Source organism: Eptesicus fuscus, chromosome 14 (genome assembly GCF_027574615.1).
Source record: "Eptesicus fuscus isolate TK198812 chromosome 14, DD_ASM_mEF_20220401, whole genome shotgun sequence".
Lineage (NCBI taxonomy): Eukaryota > Metazoa > Chordata > Mammalia > Chiroptera > Vespertilionidae > Eptesicus > Eptesicus fuscus.
This window is the reverse complement of record NC_072486.1, coordinates 82806270-82818677: the sequence shown is the minus strand read 5'-3', so window position 1 is coordinate 82818677 and position 12408 is coordinate 82806270. Positions and strand designations below refer to the sequence as shown.

The following is a 12408-nucleotide window of genomic DNA, read 5'->3' as shown; positions in this document are numbered from 1 at the left end:
CGGGGCTTGTACTGTGTGACTTTCCAAAGCCCTGAGCACACTGGGCTTTCTGGTCGAGGCAGTCTCTGGTCTGCCTTTCCTGCCAGCTCGCTTCCCTCAAAAAGACCTGCTGGGAAAGCTCGGGCACTCCCATTATTTAAATAGCATATATTTAGCAATGGTTCTCCAATTGTATGTCCAATCCTAGGTCTCTCTTAGGCACATCGCATTAACAGACAGACAGCTCCTTGCCTTAGCCATCTGGACGTCTGACAGACATCTCAAATAGAACATGACCAAATCTGTCGACCGCTCCCCAACAGGTCCCACCTGGTCATTCTCTAGTAAATTCTACCTTGAGCTTCCAAGCTGCATGACTGGAAATATCACCAGCATTACCATCGCTACACCCCCATATACAAAGTGAATTAATCCAGCTTTGTCTAGTGTCCAGCAAACTATCTCAAACACCTTCCCTTTTCTCCATCTTCAATGGCACCAGCATCGCCACCTTCACACACTGCAGGTGCCGGCTGACTCAAGCACGCCCTCCCCTCTCAGTGAGGTGAGCTGATCACTGATAAGCAGATGCATCCCCCACAGCACTGGACAAACCAGCTGTCCTGCGAGGGCAGGACTCCGGCGCTCACTGTCTCAGACCGTGTGCACCTGAACGTCTCTCCCTTTGCCTGGGGAGAAGGTAGATGAAATAAAAGTAACTGTCCCGCTCATGTACGTCTGGGGCAGGAGAGATACAAGAGCCTAGGACATGGGTCAGGCAAGAAAGGAAGGAAGCTGCAAAAATTACAGGCCTGGTCAAGAGACACAAGGAATGACTGAGAAGTGTACCAGCATGGAGGTGACTAAGAATAGACCACTAAATGCCATCTGGCTCCTGGAGCAGGAAAAGGTCATTAACACTTGATGGGATGTAAACAGTCTATAGTCAACAGTCCAGTAGCAATGCTAATTTCTCACATAAGATGGTGTAAGGAAAGCTGGGTGAAAGGCACACAGGAAAACCCTTGTACCATCCTTACAATGCCTCTGTAAATCTAAGATATTTCAAAATAAAAAATTAAAAGTAAGTCAAAATAAACCAGTACAGCCATGTCAAAAGGACATGAATCCTGAGGGTGTGTCTCAGTGGTTGAGTGTCGACCTATGAACCAGGAGGTCCCAGTTTGATTCCTGGTCAGGGCACATGCCCAGGTTGTGGGCTCAGTCCCATGTGGGGCATGCAGGAGGCAGCCGATGTTTCTATCTTTCTCTCCCTCTCCCTTATTCTCTGAAATCAATAAAAATATACCGTACTTTCCGGCGTATAAGATGACTGGGCGTATAAGATTTTCCTGGGTTAAAAAGTTGTTTTATACGCCGGAAAATACGGTATATTGGACTATATTGATGGGATTAGATATAATGGACTAGATATATTGGACTACCGTATTTTCCGGCGTATAAGACTACTTTTTAACCCAGGAAAATCTTATACGCCTAGTCGTCTTATACGCCGGAAAGTACGGTATTAAAAGAAAAAGAATAAGTGAATGAAAATAACATCTCTTTCACCCTGGACAGTGTTGATTAGTGGTTGGAGCATTGGCCTGAGCATCAAAGGGTCTCGGGTTTGATTCCTGGGTCAAGGGCACATAACTAGGTTGCGGGTTCCCTCCTCACTCCTGGTCAGGGCTTATGCGAGAAGCAACCAGTCTCTCACATCGATGTCTGTCTGTCTGACCCTCCTTCCTTCCACTCTCTCTGAAAAGCAATGGAAAAAATACCCTCAGTTGAGGATAACAAAAAAGTAAAATCTTTTTTTATTCCTAATTGGCCAGCATAACAACAATAATTATTCGATTATACAGGCTTGTGTGCGTCCATGAATGTGAAATGAATGACAATGATGGGCAGGGAGGGAGGAATTAGGAATATCTGCTTTTAGAAGATACTTTGAAGGAAGCTAGTGTTCCGTCCATGTACCCTCCATTGGTGCAAACTGACAACCACGTAGAAGTTTTAGAAGCCCATGTCATCGTGCTGTTTCACGTCACTGCACTTCACAGATGTGTTTTTTGTAAGCTAAAAGCAAGACCCTCCACTAGCAAAAAGATTACGCTCCTTTTACTGTGGTGGTCACCTTACTGATACCCCTGGTATCTCCAGGGTCTGCCTGTGTAACAAATACTAATGACAAAAAATATAATCATATAAAATGTTCAATTAAAGCCCAAAAGGCAGAAAAAAAGGTGTAAGACAAAAACAGCAACAAAGAACAAGGGCAACAGGTAATAACAAATATGGGAGCAATTAACCCAACTACACAATCTTCACTTCCTACGCCAATGGTCTGAAGCCTCCTAACCATAGCTCCTGTGCTAGACACACCCCACCAGGATCTCCTATGCTCTGCGTGACATCCACGTCACCCCACTCATGCAGCTGACCACATCAGAAACCGAGGCATGCCTAAGATCTACCCTTCCCCACAACCTCCATAACCAATTACCTGTTAATCAGCAGCTTCCCATGCCCTGGTTTAGACCCTCACATCTGTCAGGCACACCACTGCCAAACAACTCACACCACACATTAGGCAAGTCAGTTATTCAAACCCTCCAACAATTCCCTACAGTTTAGTAGGTTTTACCAATTTCTGGTCTAATTCTTCCTCTACATGCTTATCTCCCTTACTATTCTTTACATTTTAAAAAAATTGATTTGTTGATGGACACACTGTAAGACCCACAAAAGTCACATATTACAAATGCTAGTTATTTTTACTGCAACAATGTGAAATTATTAAAATAAACTTCCTTAGTGTACTCTCAAAACTACAACACATGGCACCTTCCAGGGACAGACTCTTCTGCAGAAAATCAACACCCCACTCCCCCCACACCTTCCTGGGTGTAAAAGGATTCCACCACCTGCGGACTCCAGACAAGGCAATGCTCTGATCCTCCTCCTCCTGCCTGGAATGCCTCCCCAAGCACCGTGTACCTTTCCTTATGTGGACTCTATCTTATACATGCCTCCATTATAATAGTCATACTCATCACACATGACACTGTAGTTTTTAAAATGTTTTTAGCCCACCCGGTGTGGCTCAGTGGTTGAGCATCAACCTATGAACCAGAAGGTCACAGTTCAATTCCAGGTCAGGGCACATGCCAGGGTTGTGGGCTTGATCTCCAGTAGGGGGTGTGCAGGAGGCAGCCGATCAATGATTCTCATTGTTTTTCTCTCTCTCACTCTCTCTCCCTTCCTCTCTGAAATCAATAAAAACATGTATTTTTTTAAAGGCCCATCTGTGCATCAATGGCCATTTAAGTATGTGCTGTACTCGGTGACCTTAACAGTGGCGCACAAAGGGTTTATAGGCCCTAAGTCTTCCAAAGGTTTTCCTCTTTGGAAGGCTTTAGCAAATTAATGAATATTCGGGTTGACCTGTTCTTGCTGTCTATCACCATAACCTTTTCACTCCGTTAGTCAATTAATTCTCTCTCAGGACTTCTACAGAAACCATCACTACCTACTGGCCTGGGGGTCAATTCTTTGGTCACTATCTGAAATGTGCTTTTATGTCTGTCCTCCTTTCTCCCTGGAGAAACGGGAACCCTGAAGCCCAGGTGCGGGATATCCAGCCTAGCATTACAGCAATGGGGAGTAAGGAGCCCAGACAGACCGACCTAGGCGCTCCAGTGCAAGCTGCCCTCTCAACACTATAGGTAAGCTGTAGAAATGCATGCATCAAAAAATGTAAACATAGCCCTGGCTCACTTGGTTGGGCATCATCTCATGCACCCAAAGGTTGTGGGTTCCATTCCCAGGTCAGTCAGGGCACATACAAGTTCAATCCCTAGTAAGGGGCATGCAGGATGATCTGCTCACATTTCTCTCCTCCTCCACCCCACCCCCATCTCCCTTCCTCTCTCCAAAAATCAACTTTTTAAAATGCACACATAATTTTTTAAAAAGACTGCCTACCTGCGGTCTAGAGATTGCACTAATTCCCATTCTGGCCAGTACTGTTAGCCTGAAATTCCCGGCCCTCAGAAACCATTACTGACCTGGGCCTGATCTGACTGTCCTGCAATTCCTCCTCATGTTCAAGTGCTTCCTGCAAACTGCTTGCTGGTCGTGGTCCATTTTCCATCTAGCTGTTGGCCTTTCTGAAAAAAATTTTTTTAACCAAACCTTACAAAGGCTTTGTTGGGACCAGTGGAAGCCAAGCATTAACTGTGTCTACTCATCAGCCTTTGACATGGGGATGCCCACTGGATGTCACATGTTGTTAGGGCCGGGAAAAGAGTGTTAAGTCAATATACCGCTTCTACCGACATTAATGAGAGCAACTCAGGGCTCTGAAAGGGCTCAGGAACAGCACAGAGCAGGCCCACAATCTGCAAGGGTGAGTGCTGTGAGCCTGGGCTCCAAGAACACAGGAGCCTGTACAAGCACAACCTACCAAGCACAAACTAAACGGCAGTCCACTGATTAGTAACGCGCATGAACTTGTGTAAAGGAGGGTTCCTAGGCCCATTTGAAAAAAGGCTCTTTCACCCAGTCGCATGTTAGCCTATGCATCTGCATCTGAAACAAGCACCTTGCAGTCACCTGGAAAGCAAAACAGAGCCTCTTGTCCACTCAACAAGATGAATTTTCAGTAACCAAGCCCAATTAGCAAAGCAGTAAAATGTGACTGCACACCAGTAACTGCTACATTCTACAAACCCTAATCTACTCTCCCCTCAAGGAGATGCCCGCAGCCATTCACCATCGCCACAATGAGCACGACTGGTTTTCCCTTGAGTTCTACTTCAGCCTCAGACTGCTGGGGCAGAGAAGTCTGTCCTCACAGCAGAGCTGACCCCACCAAGCAGGAAGCGCTTCTCTTCCCAATCTGCTAGTCAACAACCACCCCTCTAACTCCTAGGGTCCACTGCTGCCCATTCAACACTCGCATTCTCCAAATAGGTATCTATATATATAAAAGGCTAATATGCAAATTGTCCCTGGGGAGAACAAAGTTTGATTGCTCGCTAGATGTGCGCTGACCACTAAGGGGGCACCTCGGAATGAAGGAAGGCCCTGGCAGGCAGCCAGAAGCTGGAAGGCCCCTGATCACCGGCCAGGCCTAGGGACCCTACCCATGCACAAATTTCCTGCACGGGGCCTATAGTCACAAATATGACGATGAGCCAGGGTGCACACACAGTACCCAAGACGCTCAGTCAGGGGAAGGCTGAAGTGCACACACCCACTTCCCTCCTGGTGCCTGCACTGTAGCAGGTGTGGACCATCGCATCAACGCCTGGCATAGAAGTTCTGACTCCCAGAGCTCTATCAGCTGGCATTATCTCCTCTACAGGTGAATTAAATTGCTATCACATTTAAATGCTTTATCATTAGAGTTCCTGAAGGTAGAATTCTGTGTAAAATAAGTCTAGCCCTTTGCACTTGCTTGCTTTTTTCTCAATTCCTTTATTCTACTCGGGATTTAATTTTTTAAATACCCCAGATTTTACAAAGCGCAGCAGTAGAATAAAAAACTGGAGTTTCTTGCTGAAACCGGTTTGGCTCAGTGGATAGAGCATCGGCCTGCGGACTCAAGGGTCCCAGGTTCGATTCCGGTCAAGGGCATGTACCTTGGTTGCAGGCACATCCCCAGTAGGGGGTGTGCAAGAGGCAGCTGATCGATGTTTCTAACTCTCTATCCCTCTCTCTTCCTCTCTGTAAAAAATCAATAAAATATATTTTTTAAAAAAAACCTGGAGTTTCTTTTCATACAAACTTATTTGGATTTTTTTATATTTCAAATTATTGATACATTCAAAGAGTATAAAAAGAGCTACTACCGATGCTAACCGTGTCGAGTCACACTCAACATCCGAGTGCAAAAGGTTAAGTCACTGAGAAAAAAAAAGTGCCTAGGTCCCCCAACAAAACCGCCATCACTAAGTGCTATTCCTGTGTCATCACTGAAGTACTAGAAAAGCACTGTACAGAATCCCTAACCTGTTGGTTACCTTCATGCCTCCCGTGTTCATTTTTTTTTAATATATTTTTATTGATTTCAGAGAGGAAAGGAGAGGGAAAGGTAGAAACTACAATGATGAGAAAGAAATCATCAGGGGGCTGCCTCCTGCATGCCCCACACTGGGGATCAAACCCCAAACCTGGACTTGTACCCTGACCAGGAATCGAACCATGACCTTCAGGTTCATGACTGAGCCACGACGGACAGTCGGTGGTCATGTCCGTGTCCGTCCCCTCCATGTTCTTAAGGAAACAAAAAAATACAATATGTGCCCAACACAATTGTTACTAATATACCAGTCTGGGCAGCCTGGCAGAGTTCCCTGAACTCCTCAGACACCTCCACATCCTGAGGCGTTCTGCTACTCTGTCTTGGTCATTCACATAAATAGGTGTTACTGAACAAAACTGACCGTATCTTTCCACCCTCAAGACCGTTCTCCAATCTCTCCCTCTAGAATCAAAGAAACCTTACTCTGCTTGCAAAAACAGCACCAACTCCTTACTCCTTTCCAATCCGTAAGACTCCACTCTGAAACTGGAGGTGAAGCAGGGGAAGGGTCCTTCTTCCATAAAGCCTTTCTCTGTTAACCACCTGCAGGCTACACCTACCTTGTGTAAGTAATGATTCAAAAGGTCGTACTGTCCACTGGACACAGTCCCTATCTTTAGCTTAAAAAATGGCTAATCAAATACATATTACTGCTATTAACCCAAAAAATAGGCAATTTTAAGTAAAATATTTTTTTAAGTATTTAATTCATGTTGTGGCATCAAACTAACTGGTTACAATACTACTACTGGAGTGGAAGCAGGCAAGAAGTTTAAAAGAAACTGGCCAATCTGGAGCAGCTGCCCAGGTGTCCTTCATTTCTGATGACTTCCTAGAACAAGTCCACAGGTGGCAGAAACCAACAGACCATCCACTTAAATACTTTGTTCTTAACCTAATACCCCCGTAGAGCTTTCCTAAAACGCGCAAGTTTTTCCTTTATGACTCAAGATGGACACCAGCGTCACCTATTAAGATTCCTTTCATTAAAATAAAATAGAACACAGACCTGGCAAACACTGTCTCTAGTACTTGTGAACTTAAATTGTATGCTATGTGTATATTTTTCCAACTTTCCTAAACTCTGGCTCCCACTGTTAACTGCAGAACAGGAATCAGAATGCAGACAAAGCAAGTAGAAGGATCCAATTCAACCAGCACTTTCTGAGCACTCTGGCTGGGACAATGCTACAGGCACCAAGGAACACAACATCAAGGCCTAGCCTGAGGAATGCACAGGGTTGCCCAGCACCGCACACAAACACAAGGCAGACTCTAAATGCCTCTGGGGGAAAGGTAGGGTGAGAATTTTAAAGGGCACAAAACCACATTCTTCCTTGAGGAAATCACTCTTCCAAAGACAACTGACACTTGCAACTGAGCCTGAGCCTGGACAATCTAGGTTTCCACCCAGAGATGAATAGATCCAGTAGTGCAGACATACAATGGAAAATTGCTCAGCCATAATGAAATCGTTGCCATTTGTGACATGTAAGGACCTAGTGTGTATTGTGCTAAGAAGTAAGTGCCCTAGTGGTTTGGCTCAGTTGACTGAACGTCGGACTAAGGGGACCCCAGGTTCGATTCTGGTTAGGGGCACATGCCCAGATTGAAAGCTCGATTCCCAGTGGAGGGGGTGCAGGAGGCGGCCTATCAATGATTCTCTCTCATCATTGATGTTTCTGTCTCTCTCTCCCTCTCCCTTCCTCTCTGAAATCAATTTTTAAAAAAATACTAAAAAGGGGGGGGGGGGGGAATAAGTCAGACAAACACCAAAGGATTTCATTTATATGTGTAATCTAAAAACCAAAACAAATGAATAAACTAAGCAGAAACAGCCCCATACAGAATGGACCGAAGATTATCAGCACCCTAACAAAGCTAGAGTATTTGGATATACTAATAGTTCTACAGCCTCGCAGCCATAAGCAACAGTTGCCATTGTTTTTCATTTACAATGGCAACAATTTCTTACAAGTTTTATATAAGGTAAAAAAATGTGAGAAAACCAAGTTATGCCTAGGTAAGATAAAGCTTCTGAAATAAGGTACCAACGGTAAATGACATGACAGAACCTTCTCTCCTTAGACATATACTGTAAACCTTAGAAATGTAACTACTTGTATTTTTCAGAAGTTAATTTCCACTCCTTAAAAAGGTTCTTTAAATTTACTTCTTAGGTAGGCTATGAAAACAAAAGGGGTCAGCTGTGATTTTAAGTCCCCCTAAAAATACAAAGCTTATGGGGGGCGGGCAGGCAAGAAGGGGTCAATGGGGGAAAAGGGAACATATGTAATACTTTCAAGAATAAAGATATTTTTAAAAATACTAAGTTTGAAAAACACTTTATAATCAAAACCTAAGAAAATCATCAAATTTTTGCTACGTGGCTTATGCAGTGTCATTTTTCCAACGAGGCTTTAAAATTGTCTTTCCATTTCCAGCACTGTTCTTATCTTCGCCAACTTGTTCTTATCTAGCCCTTTTTTTTCAAGTTTGAAGTTCTCCCAAATTCTATTCAAAGAGAAACTACAGAATTTGTTCAATCTTGTCACTAACCCTCCATCCTAGTTTACTAATAAGCCTGCAGTTACCTGCCTTGCACCACGAGGTGGTGTCCTGGACAAATTTAAAATCCAACCAATTTTTTAACACACCAGCATCCTAAATTCTAGACTCATTTCCTAGGAAGTGAAAAGGCAAAAAGAAATAAAGGGTTTTTTAAACCCTGTTAAAATATCAACGTACAAGGGCTGATCCTGCTCACTTACTGCTCAGCACAGCCACCAGAAGTGCTGTGCAATCACCCAGAAGAATTAACCAACATAGCAGCTGACCTTTACCCCCAAGGAAGGAACCAGTCACACCACTAAGGTGACATGGTGAAGATTACACAGACCGGAAAAAAATAAATTTAAAATATTTGCCAAGTTTTAAAGTGCCCTCTGAAGTTGTAAAACACACACACACACACACACACACACACACACACACCCCTCATAGACCAAACCTGGTTTTTGAGTTTGCTAGGTAGAAAACTGTTGATAGTGGTGACCAGTACAACTGTAGATTTGAAACTATCCAAAAGAAAATATTTTTGGTTCTACCACTTAAAAATGGATGGCTTAAACAGGAAAGCTATTGTATGACTCTTAGCTGCAGGTATCAGACAAGTTCCCTCACCAGCACCCAGTTCAGAGTATTACTCAACACTCCCCACCCTCTCCTGCAGCCAGAAATACCTCCCAAATACAGTTTTCAAATCCAAAAGAACATTTTGAAGAGAACACTGAACTCATCTGACATTTTTAAAGACTCTGAATCCCCCCACTTTCTCATCTTCAGCTCCACTCAGCCCATTTCTTCCCCTCCCACTTCCTGTCTTCTACACCTCCCCAAATGCATGTTCTGCATAATCCAAAAGAACCCCAGCTCATCAGCTGTAAATAAAGGTGCACTCACCTTTTCATCAGAATGCACAGAGCCCTAACCCCACAGCAGCCGAAATATCATTGGAAACAAGTTGGATGAAACTTCCCAGAGAACCTGGCGGTGGGTGAACTAGGTAGATGGGGGAGAACAGCATGTAGTTCCTTAAACATTTTTTATCTTCACAATTCTTTTTTAAGAACTGTGATCACACCTAAAGGAGAGTCACCAAACATATTTCAAATTACGGGTTTATCTTTCCCTTGTGGACTGAGGCCACATACTAAACCTGACAATTTCAGGGGAGGCCTATGTGGCGGCCTTACAAACTCAGAGAAATTAAAACTTTTTAACTAAAAGCAGTTTTTGGTGGGTAGTCATGGCCTAGGGCAGTCTTTTTCCCTAATGATTTTTTTTTTTAGTATTTCTTTATTGATTTCAGAGAAAAAGGGAGGAGAGATAGAAACAACGATGAGAAGCATTGACTGCCTCCTGCACCCCCGGAGAAGGGGATCAAGCCCCCAACCCGCCCCAACCGGAATTGGATGGTGACTTCCTGGTTCATATAGGTTAATGCTCAACCACTGAACAACGCCGGCCGGGCCCTAATAATCTTCACCTTAACTCAGCCGGTGTTGTCTTTTTGCATCTAGGATAAAAAACCTGGTCAACAAGCCATTGCAATACCTAATTTCTTTTTCTCTGGTCCCCTCCAAGCGCACGCACCGACCAGAGCACAGACCACAAATCCCCTCGTTGTTACTATTAACCAGTTAATTGTTGACTGTTAACTATCCCGTACCCACCTAGGTAAAAAGTATATCATTTTATTTTTTATGCAATCCCATGGTTTCCCCACTTTGCTTTCTCCCACCTTCCTAATCTATGACCAATGGATTTCAAGTAACCCAATTATATCTCTTTTGATTTTAATGTATAAAAAATAAGGTGCAACACTGCCATTCTCCGGAACATTTTCTCAATCTGTTGAGGTTTTTGCTCCAGCAATTGTCATCAGTTTGGCTCAAGTAAACTCATAAAAATTCTCTACAAGTCTGAACGTTTCTTACGATGACACCCTCTTTTGGTCATTGAACTTTTCAATCAGCTGCCTTAAAAGATCCTAGTCACAAAATCTCCCTAGGAATCCACAGCTGAAATGCAAATGTTGAACCGCAGGGAGCGCGGCAGCCTCCTCGCCCCGGGGCAGCCCCCGGGGGGGGGGCGGTGCGACCTTTCCACCGGCTTCCTTCCGGCGGTAAAGCCAGCGGGCGGAGAACGAGGGTGGCGGGTCTGACCTGCACCAGCACAGGCTCCGAGAACCTTTCCGAGGCGACAGTGTCCCATTTGTACCCCTTGCGTCCTTCCCATACTTGGGCAAAAATGGTACAAGCTTCAGTTACATAAGCCGCGGTACGGAGAAGTGAAACCGGCGTTGTGCTCAGGGACAAACTTTTCAGAAGCCGGAGAATTCTGGAAGCGTCCCCTCGCCCCGCCCGCCCTCGGTGCGCCGCGGTCACACGCACCCCGTCCCCGCTTTAGAAGAGTCTACCTTTTAGGGCCAGAAAAAGGGGAGAAGCCGGCCTCTCCCGCCGCAGGCCCTCGGCCGCTCCTGGGAGGACGCGGCCGCGCCGGCCGGACGGGGGCGGGGGCCCGGACGACCGCCCGCACGAGTCCCCGCTAACCGCCGGCGCGGGTCGGGACCCCGAGACGGGACGAGACCGGCCTGGAATCCGAACCGTGCCTGGCCGCCCGGCCGCCCGGCCCTCCGGCCCTGGCCCCACACCGGCCCCCGCCGGCCTTCCGCCCCCGGCCCGCCCGGCCCCGACCCTCGCCCCGGCCCCCGGCCGCCGTCCCCAGCGCGGCCTCACCAGCACGCGGAGCCGGCGGCGGGGAGGCGGCGGGGCGGCAGCCCGGTCTCTTCGGCTTCTGAGCGGCGGCGCTGGTGACGGCGGCGGCTCCTCGCGCTTTCCTTTCTCCTTTCTCCAACAACAAACAGGAAGTGCGTCACGCGGCGGCGGCGTGCCGCGTCCACTTCCGCCCGGCCTGACGCCGCGCATGCGCCCCGCCCGCCCCAGCCTTCCCGAAGGTTCTCGGCGGCTGGGCCGCGCTGCGGCCGCGGAGGGCTGCTTCCGGCCGAGTCCCGCCCCCGGGGGCCTGACGGCGGCGCCCGGAAACGCCGGGGACGCGTGCGATGTAGGGCCGGTGGTCTCGGGGTCCTGCACCTGGACGTTAGGGTGGCGCCACGCGCGTGTCCCGCCGCCTCTGCGCCTCCTGCGTCACCACCGGTCCCACAGGGGACACTTGCGCGCAGCATGCGCAGGTGGAGCCGAGCTAAAGAATGAACCTTGACCCTCGGGAGCCGGAGTGGGAATGGAAGCCGTGACCCTGACCCCGTGGAAGCGGGGTGGGACTGGAAGCTGTCGCCAGGCCCGGGGAAGTCAGTGCGGTGGTCTCTGCAGAGGCCGGGTCTGAGTTCGGCTCCGGGACCAGGTGTCTGCTGTACCCCCCTTCCCCCCCAGCTCCCCGCGTGACACAGAGCACCCTCCGCACCTAACCAGGTCCCTTAGGAAATGAAGGGCTGCTGCGTCCTGCCTCTGCACCCTGAGTGCTGCCTTGGCTGGGCCCTGGGCCCTGGCTCGCAGCCACCTTCTCAACTAACCACCTGCTGGTCCTCACTCCTCTGAGCGGGCACCCCACTGACGACAGAGGCTGACCAGGGCCTTCAGATCCCAGCTCCGGCGTCAGGGACACTTGCATAGCCTTGGTTCTAGTCTAACCCACTTCCAAGCAAAAGGTCGCTCGTTGTGTTGTCCACCCGAAACTGATATACTGTATGTCAACTATAATTGGAAAATAACTTTTTAAAAAGGATTGCTTTATATCGTGCATATTTCTCATGTTTC

The 12408-nt window shown here is 47.3% G+C and overlaps 1 protein-coding gene across 11 annotated transcripts in view; it reads right to left on the bottom strand.

The window, feature by feature from the left end:
• The window catches only part of DNAJB6 (DnaJ heat shock protein family (Hsp40) member B6), a 55413-nt gene extending 43952 nt beyond the window's left edge, over positions 1-11461 (bottom strand). For 2 of the 11 annotated variants that reach the window (XM_054726657.1, XM_054726660.1), the window contains exon 1: positions 11055-11196. The gene's annotated coding sequence lies outside the window, so the exon portion shown is untranslated. Of the gene's footprint in view, positions 1-4052; positions 4145-11054; positions 11263-11373 lie in introns of those variants that run through there. The other 9 variants (XR_008558180.1, XM_054726659.1, XM_054726658.1 and 6 more) reach the window with 9 other exon arrangements.
• Positions 11462-12408: the final 947 nt, after the last annotated feature.